Source organism: Equus asinus, chromosome 6 (genome assembly GCF_041296235.1).
Source record: "Equus asinus isolate D_3611 breed Donkey chromosome 6, EquAss-T2T_v2, whole genome shotgun sequence".
Classification (NCBI taxonomy): Eukaryota; Metazoa; Chordata; class Mammalia; order Perissodactyla; family Equidae; genus Equus; species Equus asinus.
This window is the reverse complement of record NC_091795.1, coordinates 86,766,811-86,777,791: the sequence shown is the minus strand read 5'-3', so window position 1 is coordinate 86,777,791 and position 10,981 is coordinate 86,766,811. Positions and strand designations below refer to the sequence as shown.

Genomic DNA, 10,981 nt, shown 5'->3' with positions numbered 1-10,981 from the left:
GTAAACCTGAATTCTATTTCAAGTACTCCAGGCTTATGCTGAAATGACAGTGCCTTAACGAGATGGAAAAAATCGTACTGCATTTTCCCTCCTGATACGTGAAAACATAACTCGTTTACATATATTAAATATATTCTTACAACTGTCTGGGTCATGCTTACCAGCTGGAATTCTTCTACTTAATGCATGGGTATTTTTCATTGCGATATTTAATCAAGACATGAACATGAGTAGAAGGTTGTTGAGATTTAAAACAAGTTTGAAATCCACTAAAATTAATTGTTGTATGTTTGTCCTTCTGGTGGCTGTGGAAGCCTCATATTTTCTTTGGACATCATTAGTTGTCTTGAAGTCCAGCTATAATGTTATGCAAATTTTGCTATTTCACTAACACTGGTATTTCTGTGCATCCACCATTCCATTGGAATTACTTATTTCATTCACATTAGTTTTTCTTACAAATCTAACTGATAGAGGAGCTTCTGAGTATTTAGGTCCACATTCTACTTTCTGATTATGTATTCTGTCTTCACAATTTGTCTTTGGAGACCACCATCTTTTCCTGTGAAATAAACTATTAATATGTCAGTTTTGTCCAGGCTAATCAGGCCCAGTTCCTTAAAATACATAGCTCTTAAAAATCACCAGTGGAATCTTTTCTTCTCTTCATATTAGTTGCTCCCTTACCTTTGTCATCATATCACCTTAGACCTGGACTTTTTCTTTCTGTCTTCCCTACTATACAAATATGCATCTTGAAGGCATGGATCATATCTTTATTTCTTATTTTGGTATCCCCAGGGCATGAGCCCAGAAGATTGTACTAGACACTCACTCTATATTGGTTGGCAATTAAATTCAAAGCAAAATATACCTTTTTCCAAACTAGAACTAAAAGATGATAGGTAATAAAAACAGACCCTAACATCTTATCCTTGGGTAAGCCTAACTATCAGCCATAAGCAGAAACATTCACTTTTCCAAAATCCACATTTTGGCCCCTGCAAAACTCTACCTTTTCCTCAAGACATGTAGAAAAGTCAGGAAGACCACCTGAGGAACGATGAGGAAAGTGTTGTTAAAGTGTGTTCCCAATCAATACAAAGCAGACCAAGGAAGTAAACGTCCATGAAAATCCAGCCATCCAATTCCACTGGAAAGACTGAGACCTCTGATAGTGCCCTCTCAAAGGAACAGAATGTTTGGGCACCTGTGGGGATGGAGTGCCAGCACCACATCGTGCCATAACCAGTAGACTCATTTTAGGAATCAGAATCATATGCCAAGGCAGGTGGGAAAATAAAGAGTAGGTGTTCAACTCCTAGTAAACCTTCCTGGAAGAGAAAAAGTATAGCTATCCAGCTGATTTGTGGGTGGTGAAATTATGAGAAAATTAGAAACAAAATCAGACTGTTTAAAGTTTCAAGCAGTAGGGAACCTTGGAGAAAAAGGTGTGAGCTTTGTAAAAAGCCAAGAGTAAAGGAAACACGTTATGCTCCAGGAAAAGCCACTTTACTCCCTCCATTTTGAAAACTTTGGCAGGCTAGAGCACTAGAAAGTGAAAACCAACTCACTCCATGGTAACTTTCCAACCCTGGATCCACAGAATAAACCTTTACCTCTATACACACACACAAACACACACACACAAACTCTCCTATTTAATTTGAAAAGAAACCTGCCAAGACAGAACAAAAAACATCCTCAATGGCCTGAGAGGAGGCACCTCTCGGTGTGTGACTGAGAACCAAGAACTTGGTAATAGACGTGGAGCAAGGCTACCAGCAGGAATGTCCCCTTCACTTCACTGCATTTCATTCATGTCTGTGGCTTCATAAATGTGCATGCCCCCTCTGTAGCAATGACTGTCAAGTTTATGTGTTCAGCTGTGACCTCTCCTCTGAGCTTTAGTCTTGTGTATCCAAATGCCTACTCTATGTCTACACTGAGATGGCACTGGGCACTTCAATATTAACATGTGCAAAAAGAATCTGTGATCTTTTCTCACATCTGGTGCTCTTTCAGGGTTCCTTAGCTCAGGAAATGGCACCCTTGCCTATCCAACTGCACAAGCCAAAAACCCAGAAGTTATTGTTGCTGCATCCCATCATCACATAAATATCTAATCTAGAGCCAAGTTTTGTCACTTCTTACCAAGTTCTCCGTTCTGTCCACTTATCTTCCTTTTTTTCTGCCACTGCCTTAGTCTTTCCTGGCCACCATCTTGTTTCATCTTGACTACTGTCATAGCTTCCTAACAAGTGTCCCACATTCACGCTCACCACTCCAAACTACCCCTCATATCAAACTTTTCAAATCCTTTCATGTTTTTCGATTATTCTTAGACTAAGAACCATAATTCTTATCTGGGTCACAAAGATTTTAACGGTCTGGGCTCTGCCTACCACTCCACATCAGCAGGTATCACTCCTTGCTCTAACTCCACACCACACAATTTCTTTCAACACTTCAGAAGACCTAATTCCTCCTGTAGCAGAGTGTTTGCTGGAACAACTGTTTCTCTAGAAATTCTCTTCTGAGCTGACCCATCCTCGCTCTTCAAATCTGGCCTCAAATGTTGCTTCCTTAGGGAAGCCTTCTTAACACTTAGACTAGACTGGGTCCCTCATTTTTAGGCCATCATAGCACTCAGTAACTTTCCTTCCTAGCACTTATCATAGTGCTAGGTTTTATAGTTGAATATGTGTCCTTTTGATTCAAGTCTCTCTTCTCTTCTAGACTAGATGGTTTCCAGGTACAGAAACTATTGCTGGTCTTGTCACCATTGTGTCCCCAGAATTCTGATACAGCCTGATGCCATAGGCATTCAATCAACATTTTTCTCTGCATTACCGAATGAATGAAAACTGACATCCAAAGGCTCACGGTGTAAAAAAACCAGTGGGTCACTATCCACTCATTCATTCATGTAGCACCTAGTGCTGAATACTGAGTACCAACTGACCACTTTATTTATAAACTGAGACTATTCCTGGTGGACTGAGCAGTGGTTTGATCTATGTGCATAAATTCCACACTTTGCCCATTTACGCCTTGGAGTACACTGGCTAGGTGGTTAATAACCTAACTTTCTTCTGCAAACTCTTCTTAAAAGTTCAGCTGAGTCAATGGGGTTGAAACATGGAGGGAGACAGAACCCAAGCTGATCTGGCTGCTCATGCCTAAGCTTAGGGAGGTCATAGTAGCCTTGGCCTGGAGGGAAGAAAGGGGGACTTGAGAGCAACTCTGCCTGCTGTCAGCTCCACACCTGCTTCAACAGCCAGGACAAAGCCACCTGAGCCTTGGAAAGTTCATGCTTGCAAAGAAGTAAGGGAGAGACCTGGGCGTGTAGGTCAGAAGTCAGCCTTGAGAGAGCAAAAGCTCTAATTGCACCGTAAGGGCAGGACTCATGGCTTCGCACTTGCACGCCACATGACGAGCCACATCCTCAGAAGGTTTTCTCCTACCACACTGTGATATGAAATCACCTGAACAACTTTGGCCACCGTCTTTCTGTTGTAAGGGAGTTCGGGCTGGTACACTCTCAACAAATTTCTTAATTAAGTTGAATATAAAAAGAGGTTCACCTGATAACTGCATCATCTTGTACATAAGAAACATTTAAAGACTCAAGTGTCTAGGCTGGGCTGAGATAAGCACCCATAAAATGCATGAAGAGATCCAAGTGACTAGTGTCTGCAAATATATCCCAAAATATTTTTTACACTCTTCTGGTATGTCTAGTTCTGATCAAATCAGGAAAACCAGATGTTAAGAGAAAGCAGAAAAAAAACACACACACCACAAAACAATTTGTCTGACGATTTTACAAAAACAAAAATGAAATTAGATCATTCATTTCTCAAAATTCCAGAGTGTCGACTCTGACCTAAGTGGGTCTGCTTATCTGAAATTATACAACGATCATGGTGAATGCCAAATCCCCTTTCCACAGAAGGGGCGGAGAGCTTTGTCTAATTTTTGTAATAATATTAACTAATATGGTGAAGCATTCTAGAATTTACAAATCATGGCTACATGCCTTAGATTGCTGGAGTCCTTCAAAACCCTGAGAGGTTGTGCACGCATATTTTATTACCATATTGATACCGTAACTGAGGAAACTGAGGCCCAGAGAAGGTCACTAGGGATGGTGTATTATTCTCATACCTGAGACTTCAAAGCCAAATCCAGTCCTCTATTATTCCACACTCCTGTTTTCTTTCTTTTTTATTGCACCATTTAAAAATAGAATTTATTGAGATTAAAAAAAAATATCTGTCAAATAGGTACCTTTGTGTTCCTAAGATAAACAGAGGTTATCAATTTTCTACAATTTTTCACTGTTCTGTAATTCAGTGTTGATTTGGTCTACATAGAGTTCACAGTAAAAACGACAACTCCTGCTAAAGAAATGTGAACTATGAAACCTAAATCTGGTATGTTTCTACTTCTGTGAGTTTGGGAGATGAGTTAATAGTTCTCGGTCAGTACGTTTCCATTTCGGAACACTAAAAAAGGTCATGCCACTGTTCTCTTGTTGAGCTGAATTTTTGCATTTTCACTTTTAAAAATATTTTTATTTATCAAGCAATTGATCAAAAAATACTTACTCTCAGCTGTATGCTGAAATCTGAGGCAGACGTGGGTGGATAAGATCCTGCGCACTTGCCAGTTGTTTAGAATTGCTTGGGGAACTGGGGACACCAAGAGCCAGCCACAGGCAGCAGGTCCCAAGTACCAGCATTTCAGGCCAGCAGTGCTGAGTACAGGCAAGGGAGAGGAAGAGTGGACCAGGAGTCAGAAAAAGCTGCATAAGAGGAGAAGGTGAACAAAGGCTATTTGTGGAAGCAACTTGCTGACAGACAGCAGAAACGTACAGCAAAAGCAGCAGAGCATAAACCCAACATAGGGATTCAGATCGTCAGAGCTGTTTTGTTGTTGTTGCTGCTGCTGTTTTCCTTTCCTACCTGGAGGACAGCTAAGGTCTATAGAAAATGTCCTTGGACATGATTCTTTTTAATGGGATAATTATAAAACACTTTATTTTACAACACGTCTACCTGCAAAATACATAGATATGGTTCTTTTCATTCACTTTTCCCATCATGCCTGAAGGTAGGGCAAGGCAGGGTTAGTGCTCTCTCTCTCTAGAGAGGGAAGCTGACCTTCTGGGGTCAGGCATCTGCTTATTGCTTTTTGGGGAACCAAGCCCCCTTCGTGCTTTCTTTCTACTCTGGGCTTCTGCTCCATTGCCCCGTGGTGTGTACGTGTTCGTGTGTGTGTGCTTTGTTTTGGTTTACCTCATTATAATGCTCTGTCACACTTCTTATATACACACTTTGAAAACTCAGAAATAGAAGACAGGGACTTGGACAAACCTCATAGAAAATTGACCTTAGAATCTTGAGATTCAGCGCAAAAGCCCAGCAGTTTCTTCCAAGTTCACATGCAAAATTAACCATCTTTGCTCATACCCACGTGACCACCTTATCAAAAATCTTAATTCTACAGCAGTTCCAACACAGCTGGACTGTTTCAAGGCTGCAAGGCATTCCTAATAGTGCCTGTCATTGCTATATTTGGGGCATCTCTTTGGGGTAAGGTAAGTGCAAGCTGACATCTGAAGTGGGAGAGCTTCCCTGAGAGCCACCCAGTTTCACAGGCTGTTTAGATCCCAATTCATCTCGAGCCTAAGTCCCTACAATATCTTCTCTTCTCTTCTTTTCTCCAGCAAACACCTTCCCCTGTCATGCCTAGGGAGGAAGGAAAGGGTGAGCCGCTCTTCCCACTTGGCTCACGAGAATTCCACCCCAAGAAACAGTCCTTGCTTAAAAACCACTCTGCGTGGGAGGGCACTATTTCCTGTCTGGATCCTCTTTCTTGTCATCAAACCCATTAATCTGAATTTCTTTTTCCACCACCAGAGGTTTTGCTTTCCAGCAAATGGTCCCATATATACCCCTTCACTTGGCCTTAGCTGGTTACTCAATGACCTTGGCCTCCAATCAGTATAAATCCTCTCCTGTATCTGATGAAACTCAGTCTGCATCCCACTAGGGAATTGATAAATGTCCTTACAAGGGAAACCTAGTCTCCTTTCTATCTTAAGCATTTGGGGCAAATCACTCACTTTGCTTTTTTTGCTCCTCGGTCAAGTAAGGCTGCTCATCCGTAACTTCTTTTTGCCCTCTTGGTCCCTGCCACTTCCTAGACAAGACAGAAATGCTTCATGTTGCAAATTGATTTGCCTCCACTAGGAACATCACTAACCCACTCTGAAGGAACTTGCTGTGGGAAGTGGAAATTTCAAAAATTGGGTTTTCCTCATTTTTAACCAGTGGGTTGGCCCTAGACTAATACATTTCACCTTCTCTTCTAAGAACTGCCCTCTATGTCAAGGAAGTCGCCGCCACAATCTAGAATACTTACTCTCCTTTTGAAGGAGATCCCGATTCCATGTTTCCTCAACCAGTGCCTGAAGTACACGTGTAAATAATCTCCCGTCACCCTTTCCTCCCAGACAGCAGGCAGAGTCAAACACACAATTTAAACTTAATGTGCGTAATAAGTTTTGTGTGCTCAAGGGAGCATCAAACTGTGGCTTTATGATGGGTAAAACTTCCCTGAATCTGTGTGTGTGTGTGTACTTGTGTGCACTCGTTTGTAAGATGAGGCTGTTAACCTGCTCCATCCTCCCCATTGATAAAGTTCAAATATCTTTATCAGAGCTACTAAGTTCTATATGATCCAGTTTCTGCTCACCCCTCAGACTCAAATGCCTATTCTCCAACCCAACTGTGATTTGTCAGTCCCAACCATATTGGACCATCAATAATTTCCTAAAACCTTCAATACCTCGATGACTGCGCATGCTGGTTATCTGTTCAGAATGCTCCCCATCCGACCCACCCAACCTCATCTGACTCACACACTTTTAATCACCCTTTAGCTCTCAGCTGAAAGGACTGGGTCTCTGATCTCTGGGATCAGCCATTGGCCTCTCCTGTGTGCTCCTCTAACTCCTGCACTGAGTCCCAGAGAAGGACTTATCACATTATATTAAGATAGTGTGTTTACTTACCTGCCTCTCCTTGAGGAAAGGAACTATGACCTGCTGTTACTGTATCTTCAGTGTCTTGCACAGTGCCTGCCCCGCACGTAGCAGATATTCAATAAATATTTATTGAATGAAGGAATCATTGAATCAATTAATTAATCAACAGGTTTTAGGCACACAACCTGAGTAGAGAGTACTATTTTTCCCCCATTCCCAAATGATTATTTGTTATATTGAGGTAACATTGGTTTATAACATTATATAAATTTCAAGTGTACATCATTATATTTCTACTTCTGTATACGTGACGTGTGATCACCACCAAAAGTCTAGTTTCTGTCCATCTCTGTACAAATGCCTCCCTTACCCATTTTGCCCTCTCCCACACTCCTCTTCCCCTCTGGTAGCCACCAATCTATTTTCTGTATCTATGTGTTTGTTTGTTATTGTTGTTTGTTTGTTTGTTTGTTTTTTCCTGAGGAAGATTCAGAAGATTCTGAGGAGCCCTGAGCTAACATCTGCTGCCAATCCTCCTCTTTTTAGATTGAGGAAGATTCGCCCTGCGCCAGCATCCATGCCAATCCTCCTCTATTTTTTTGTAGGTGGGACACTTCCACAGCATGGCTGGTGGGTGGAGTAGGTCTGCACGTGGGATTGGAACCTGCAAATCCCGGACAACTAAAGTGGAGCACACAGAACCTTAACCACTCAGCCATGGGGTCAGGCCCTGTTGTGGGTTTTTTTTTTTGTCTTTCACATATGAGTGGAATCATACAGTATTAGTTTTTCTCTGTCTGACTAATTTCACTTAGCATAATACCAAGAGCACTATTCTTACTCTTCTGTTATAATATCTATTCTGCATTTTAATCCCCATTGGAATCCTATTGTCTTTGCAAAGAATCAAGATCAGAGGTGCTCACCTAAGCATTGCATGTTTCCTTAGGAGCTGGACAACCACCTTCCTTTTATTTCTCTCATTTTCAACTTAAAACTTTTTAAATTTAACATGGCTAGCATGTAATGATCATGAGAATAAAGGGTGACCCCAAAGCCACAGACTTGCCTTTTCAAGTACTGTATGTTTTCAATTTGCACTTTTCTCCATTCTTCTGTTTCCCAGGATGAAAATCATAGCGTCTTCTTCATCTTTGCTCTTTCATCAGGTACAGCTACTTTTTCCCTCTAGATCTCTAGTAATCTCTCATGCCTGCATTTTCTAAAACCACTATTCCAGATAAGTTCTTCATAGGACATCCACAATTAATGATTGATTCCATCATCCCTTCTATCAATAAATATTCACTACATATCTGCTTTATGCTAGGAAGTCATGATGCAAGCACTCTATTTGCTTCCATCTTGCTCCTTCCACCCATCTGATATACACAACCAGACCACGCTACCCAAATGCCAGTTTCAAAATATCCAACTCCTTCTCAAGGGATTATTGTAGCCACTTTTGGAAAATACAATCTACCATAGTCATAGAGCTTAAAAGTGACAGAACTAGGCTGTTACAGATTTGTTAGGTTTTCTCTCCTAAGATAGAGTATAAGCTCTTTCAGAAATGAAATCATAGCTAAAGTTTCCCACACTATAGGACAATAATTATAAGCCAAAATAAATGTTTTGATTAATTACTTAAAAGAAACCAGAGAGGAGTGATAATTAAATGGTATGGGCTGTTTTTTGAGGTGATGAAAATGTTCTAAAATTGACTGTGGCGATGGTTGCACATATATATTAAAAACTATTTAATTGCACACTTTAAGTGGGTAAATTGTATTATGGTATGTGAACTGTATCTCAATAAAACTGTTTAAGCAATAAAGGAGAAATTAAGACATTCCCAGATAAATGAAAATTGAGAGGTTCATTACTAGTAGATGTGCTCCACAAGAAATGCTGAAAGGATTCCTTCAGGTTTAAATGAAAGGACAATAGATAGTAACTTAAATCCCCATGGAAAAATAAAGAACACCAGTAAAGGTAATTACATAGGAATATATAAAGGTTAATATTAATGTATTTTGGGTTTGTCACATCTCTTTTTACCTATGTGGTTTAAAACATAACTGCATAAAACAATAGTTATATATCTATGTTGATGGAGACACAATGTATAAAATATAGATAAATAGGAAGAACCAAACAACATAGGAGCAAAATTTTTATATACTATTGAAACTATGTTGGTACTTGTTCAAAGTAGATTGTTATAATTTAAGATATTAATTGTAATCCCTGTGACAACCACTAAAACAATAACTAAAAAATACATAGTAAAATAAACAAAGAGTCAATCAAAATGGTATGTTAGCAAATACCAATTTAAAACAAAAAAAGGTAGTAAAGGTGGAATTAAGGAACAAAAAAGATAAACGACATATAAAAAATAGCAAAATGGCTGAAGTCCTCCCTTTACAATAATTACATTAAAAGTTAATGACTCAAATCCTCTAATTAAAGGGCAGAGATTGACAGGACGGATTTTAAAACAATATCCAACTGTATGTTATCTACAAGAAGCTCACCTTAAAGCCAAAACACAAATAACTTGAAAGTGAAACAGCAGAAAATGATATTCCATGCAAACAATAACTAAAAGAGAGCTTGAGTGGCTGTATGAACACCAGACAAAATAGACTTTAAGCCAAAAATTGTTATAAGAGACAAAGAAAGATATTATATAATGAAAAAAGAGTCAATCCACTAAGATATAAAAATTATAAACGCATGCATACCTAACTACAGAGCCCCAAAATACATGAAGCAAACATCCAAAAAATTAGAGAGAAAAATAGACAATTCTATAATAATAGTTGGAAACTTCAATATCTTGCTTTTAATAATGAAGAGAACAACTAGACAGAAGATCAACAAGAATAGAAGACTTGAGTCACATTCTAAACAAACCAGGCCAGACAGACATCCACAGAACACTCCAGCCCATCACAAGAGAATACACATCCCTGTCAAGTGCTCATGGAATGTTCCCCAGGATAGACCATATGTTAGGTCACAAAATGTGTCTCCACAAACTCGAAACGATTGAAATTATACAAAGTATCTTCTCTGACCAGATTGGAATGAAACTAGAAATCAATTACAGAAAGAAAACTGGAAATTCCACAAATATGTGGAAATTAAACAATACGTTCTTAAACAACCAATGGGTCAAAGAAGAAATCACAAGGGAAATTAGAAAATATTTTGATACAAATGTAAATGAAAACACAGCACATGAAAACTGATAAGAAGCAGTGAATGCAGTTCTCAGAGAAAAATTCATAGCTGTAAATATCTACCTTTAAAAAGAAGAAAGGTCTCAAGTCAATAACTTACTTTATACCTTAAAGAACCAGACAAAGAAAAGCAAACTAAACCAAAAGCTAACAGAAGAAAGGGAATTATAAAGATAAGTGAGGATCTATGAAATAGAGAACTGAAAAAATATAGGGAGATTTGATAAAAACAAAAATTGGCTCTTTGGGGAAAAAAAAACAAAACTTTAGCTTGATAAACCAAGAAAAAGAGAAAAAACTCAAATTTTTAAAATTAGAAATAAAAGTGGGGACATTACTACCAACCATATAGAAATAAGAAATGGCAGCAAATAAGATAACCTAGATGAAATGGATAAAGTCTTAGCAACACACAAATTACCAAAACTGACTCAAGAAGACATAGAAAATGTGAATAGACATACCACAACCAAAAAACTTCCAAAAAGAAAACCCCAGGACCAGATGGTTTCATTGGTGAATTCTACTGGAAGTTTAAAAAAGAGGTAACACCAATTCTTCTCAAATTCTTCCAAAAATTAGAAGAGGATGCAACCTTCCTAACTCATTCTTTGAGGCCAATATTCCCCTGATACCAAAGCCAGACAAAGACATCACAAGAAAAGAAAATTAC

The 10,981-nt window shown here is 39.0% G+C and overlaps 1 pseudogene; it reads right to left on the bottom strand.

Moving 5' to 3' along the window:
- Nucleotides 1-275: 275 nt before the first annotated feature.
- Nucleotides 276-10,981, bottom strand: part of LOC106835638 (ubiquitin-conjugating enzyme E2 variant 2-like) — a 155,031-nt pseudogene continuing 144,325 nt past the window's right edge.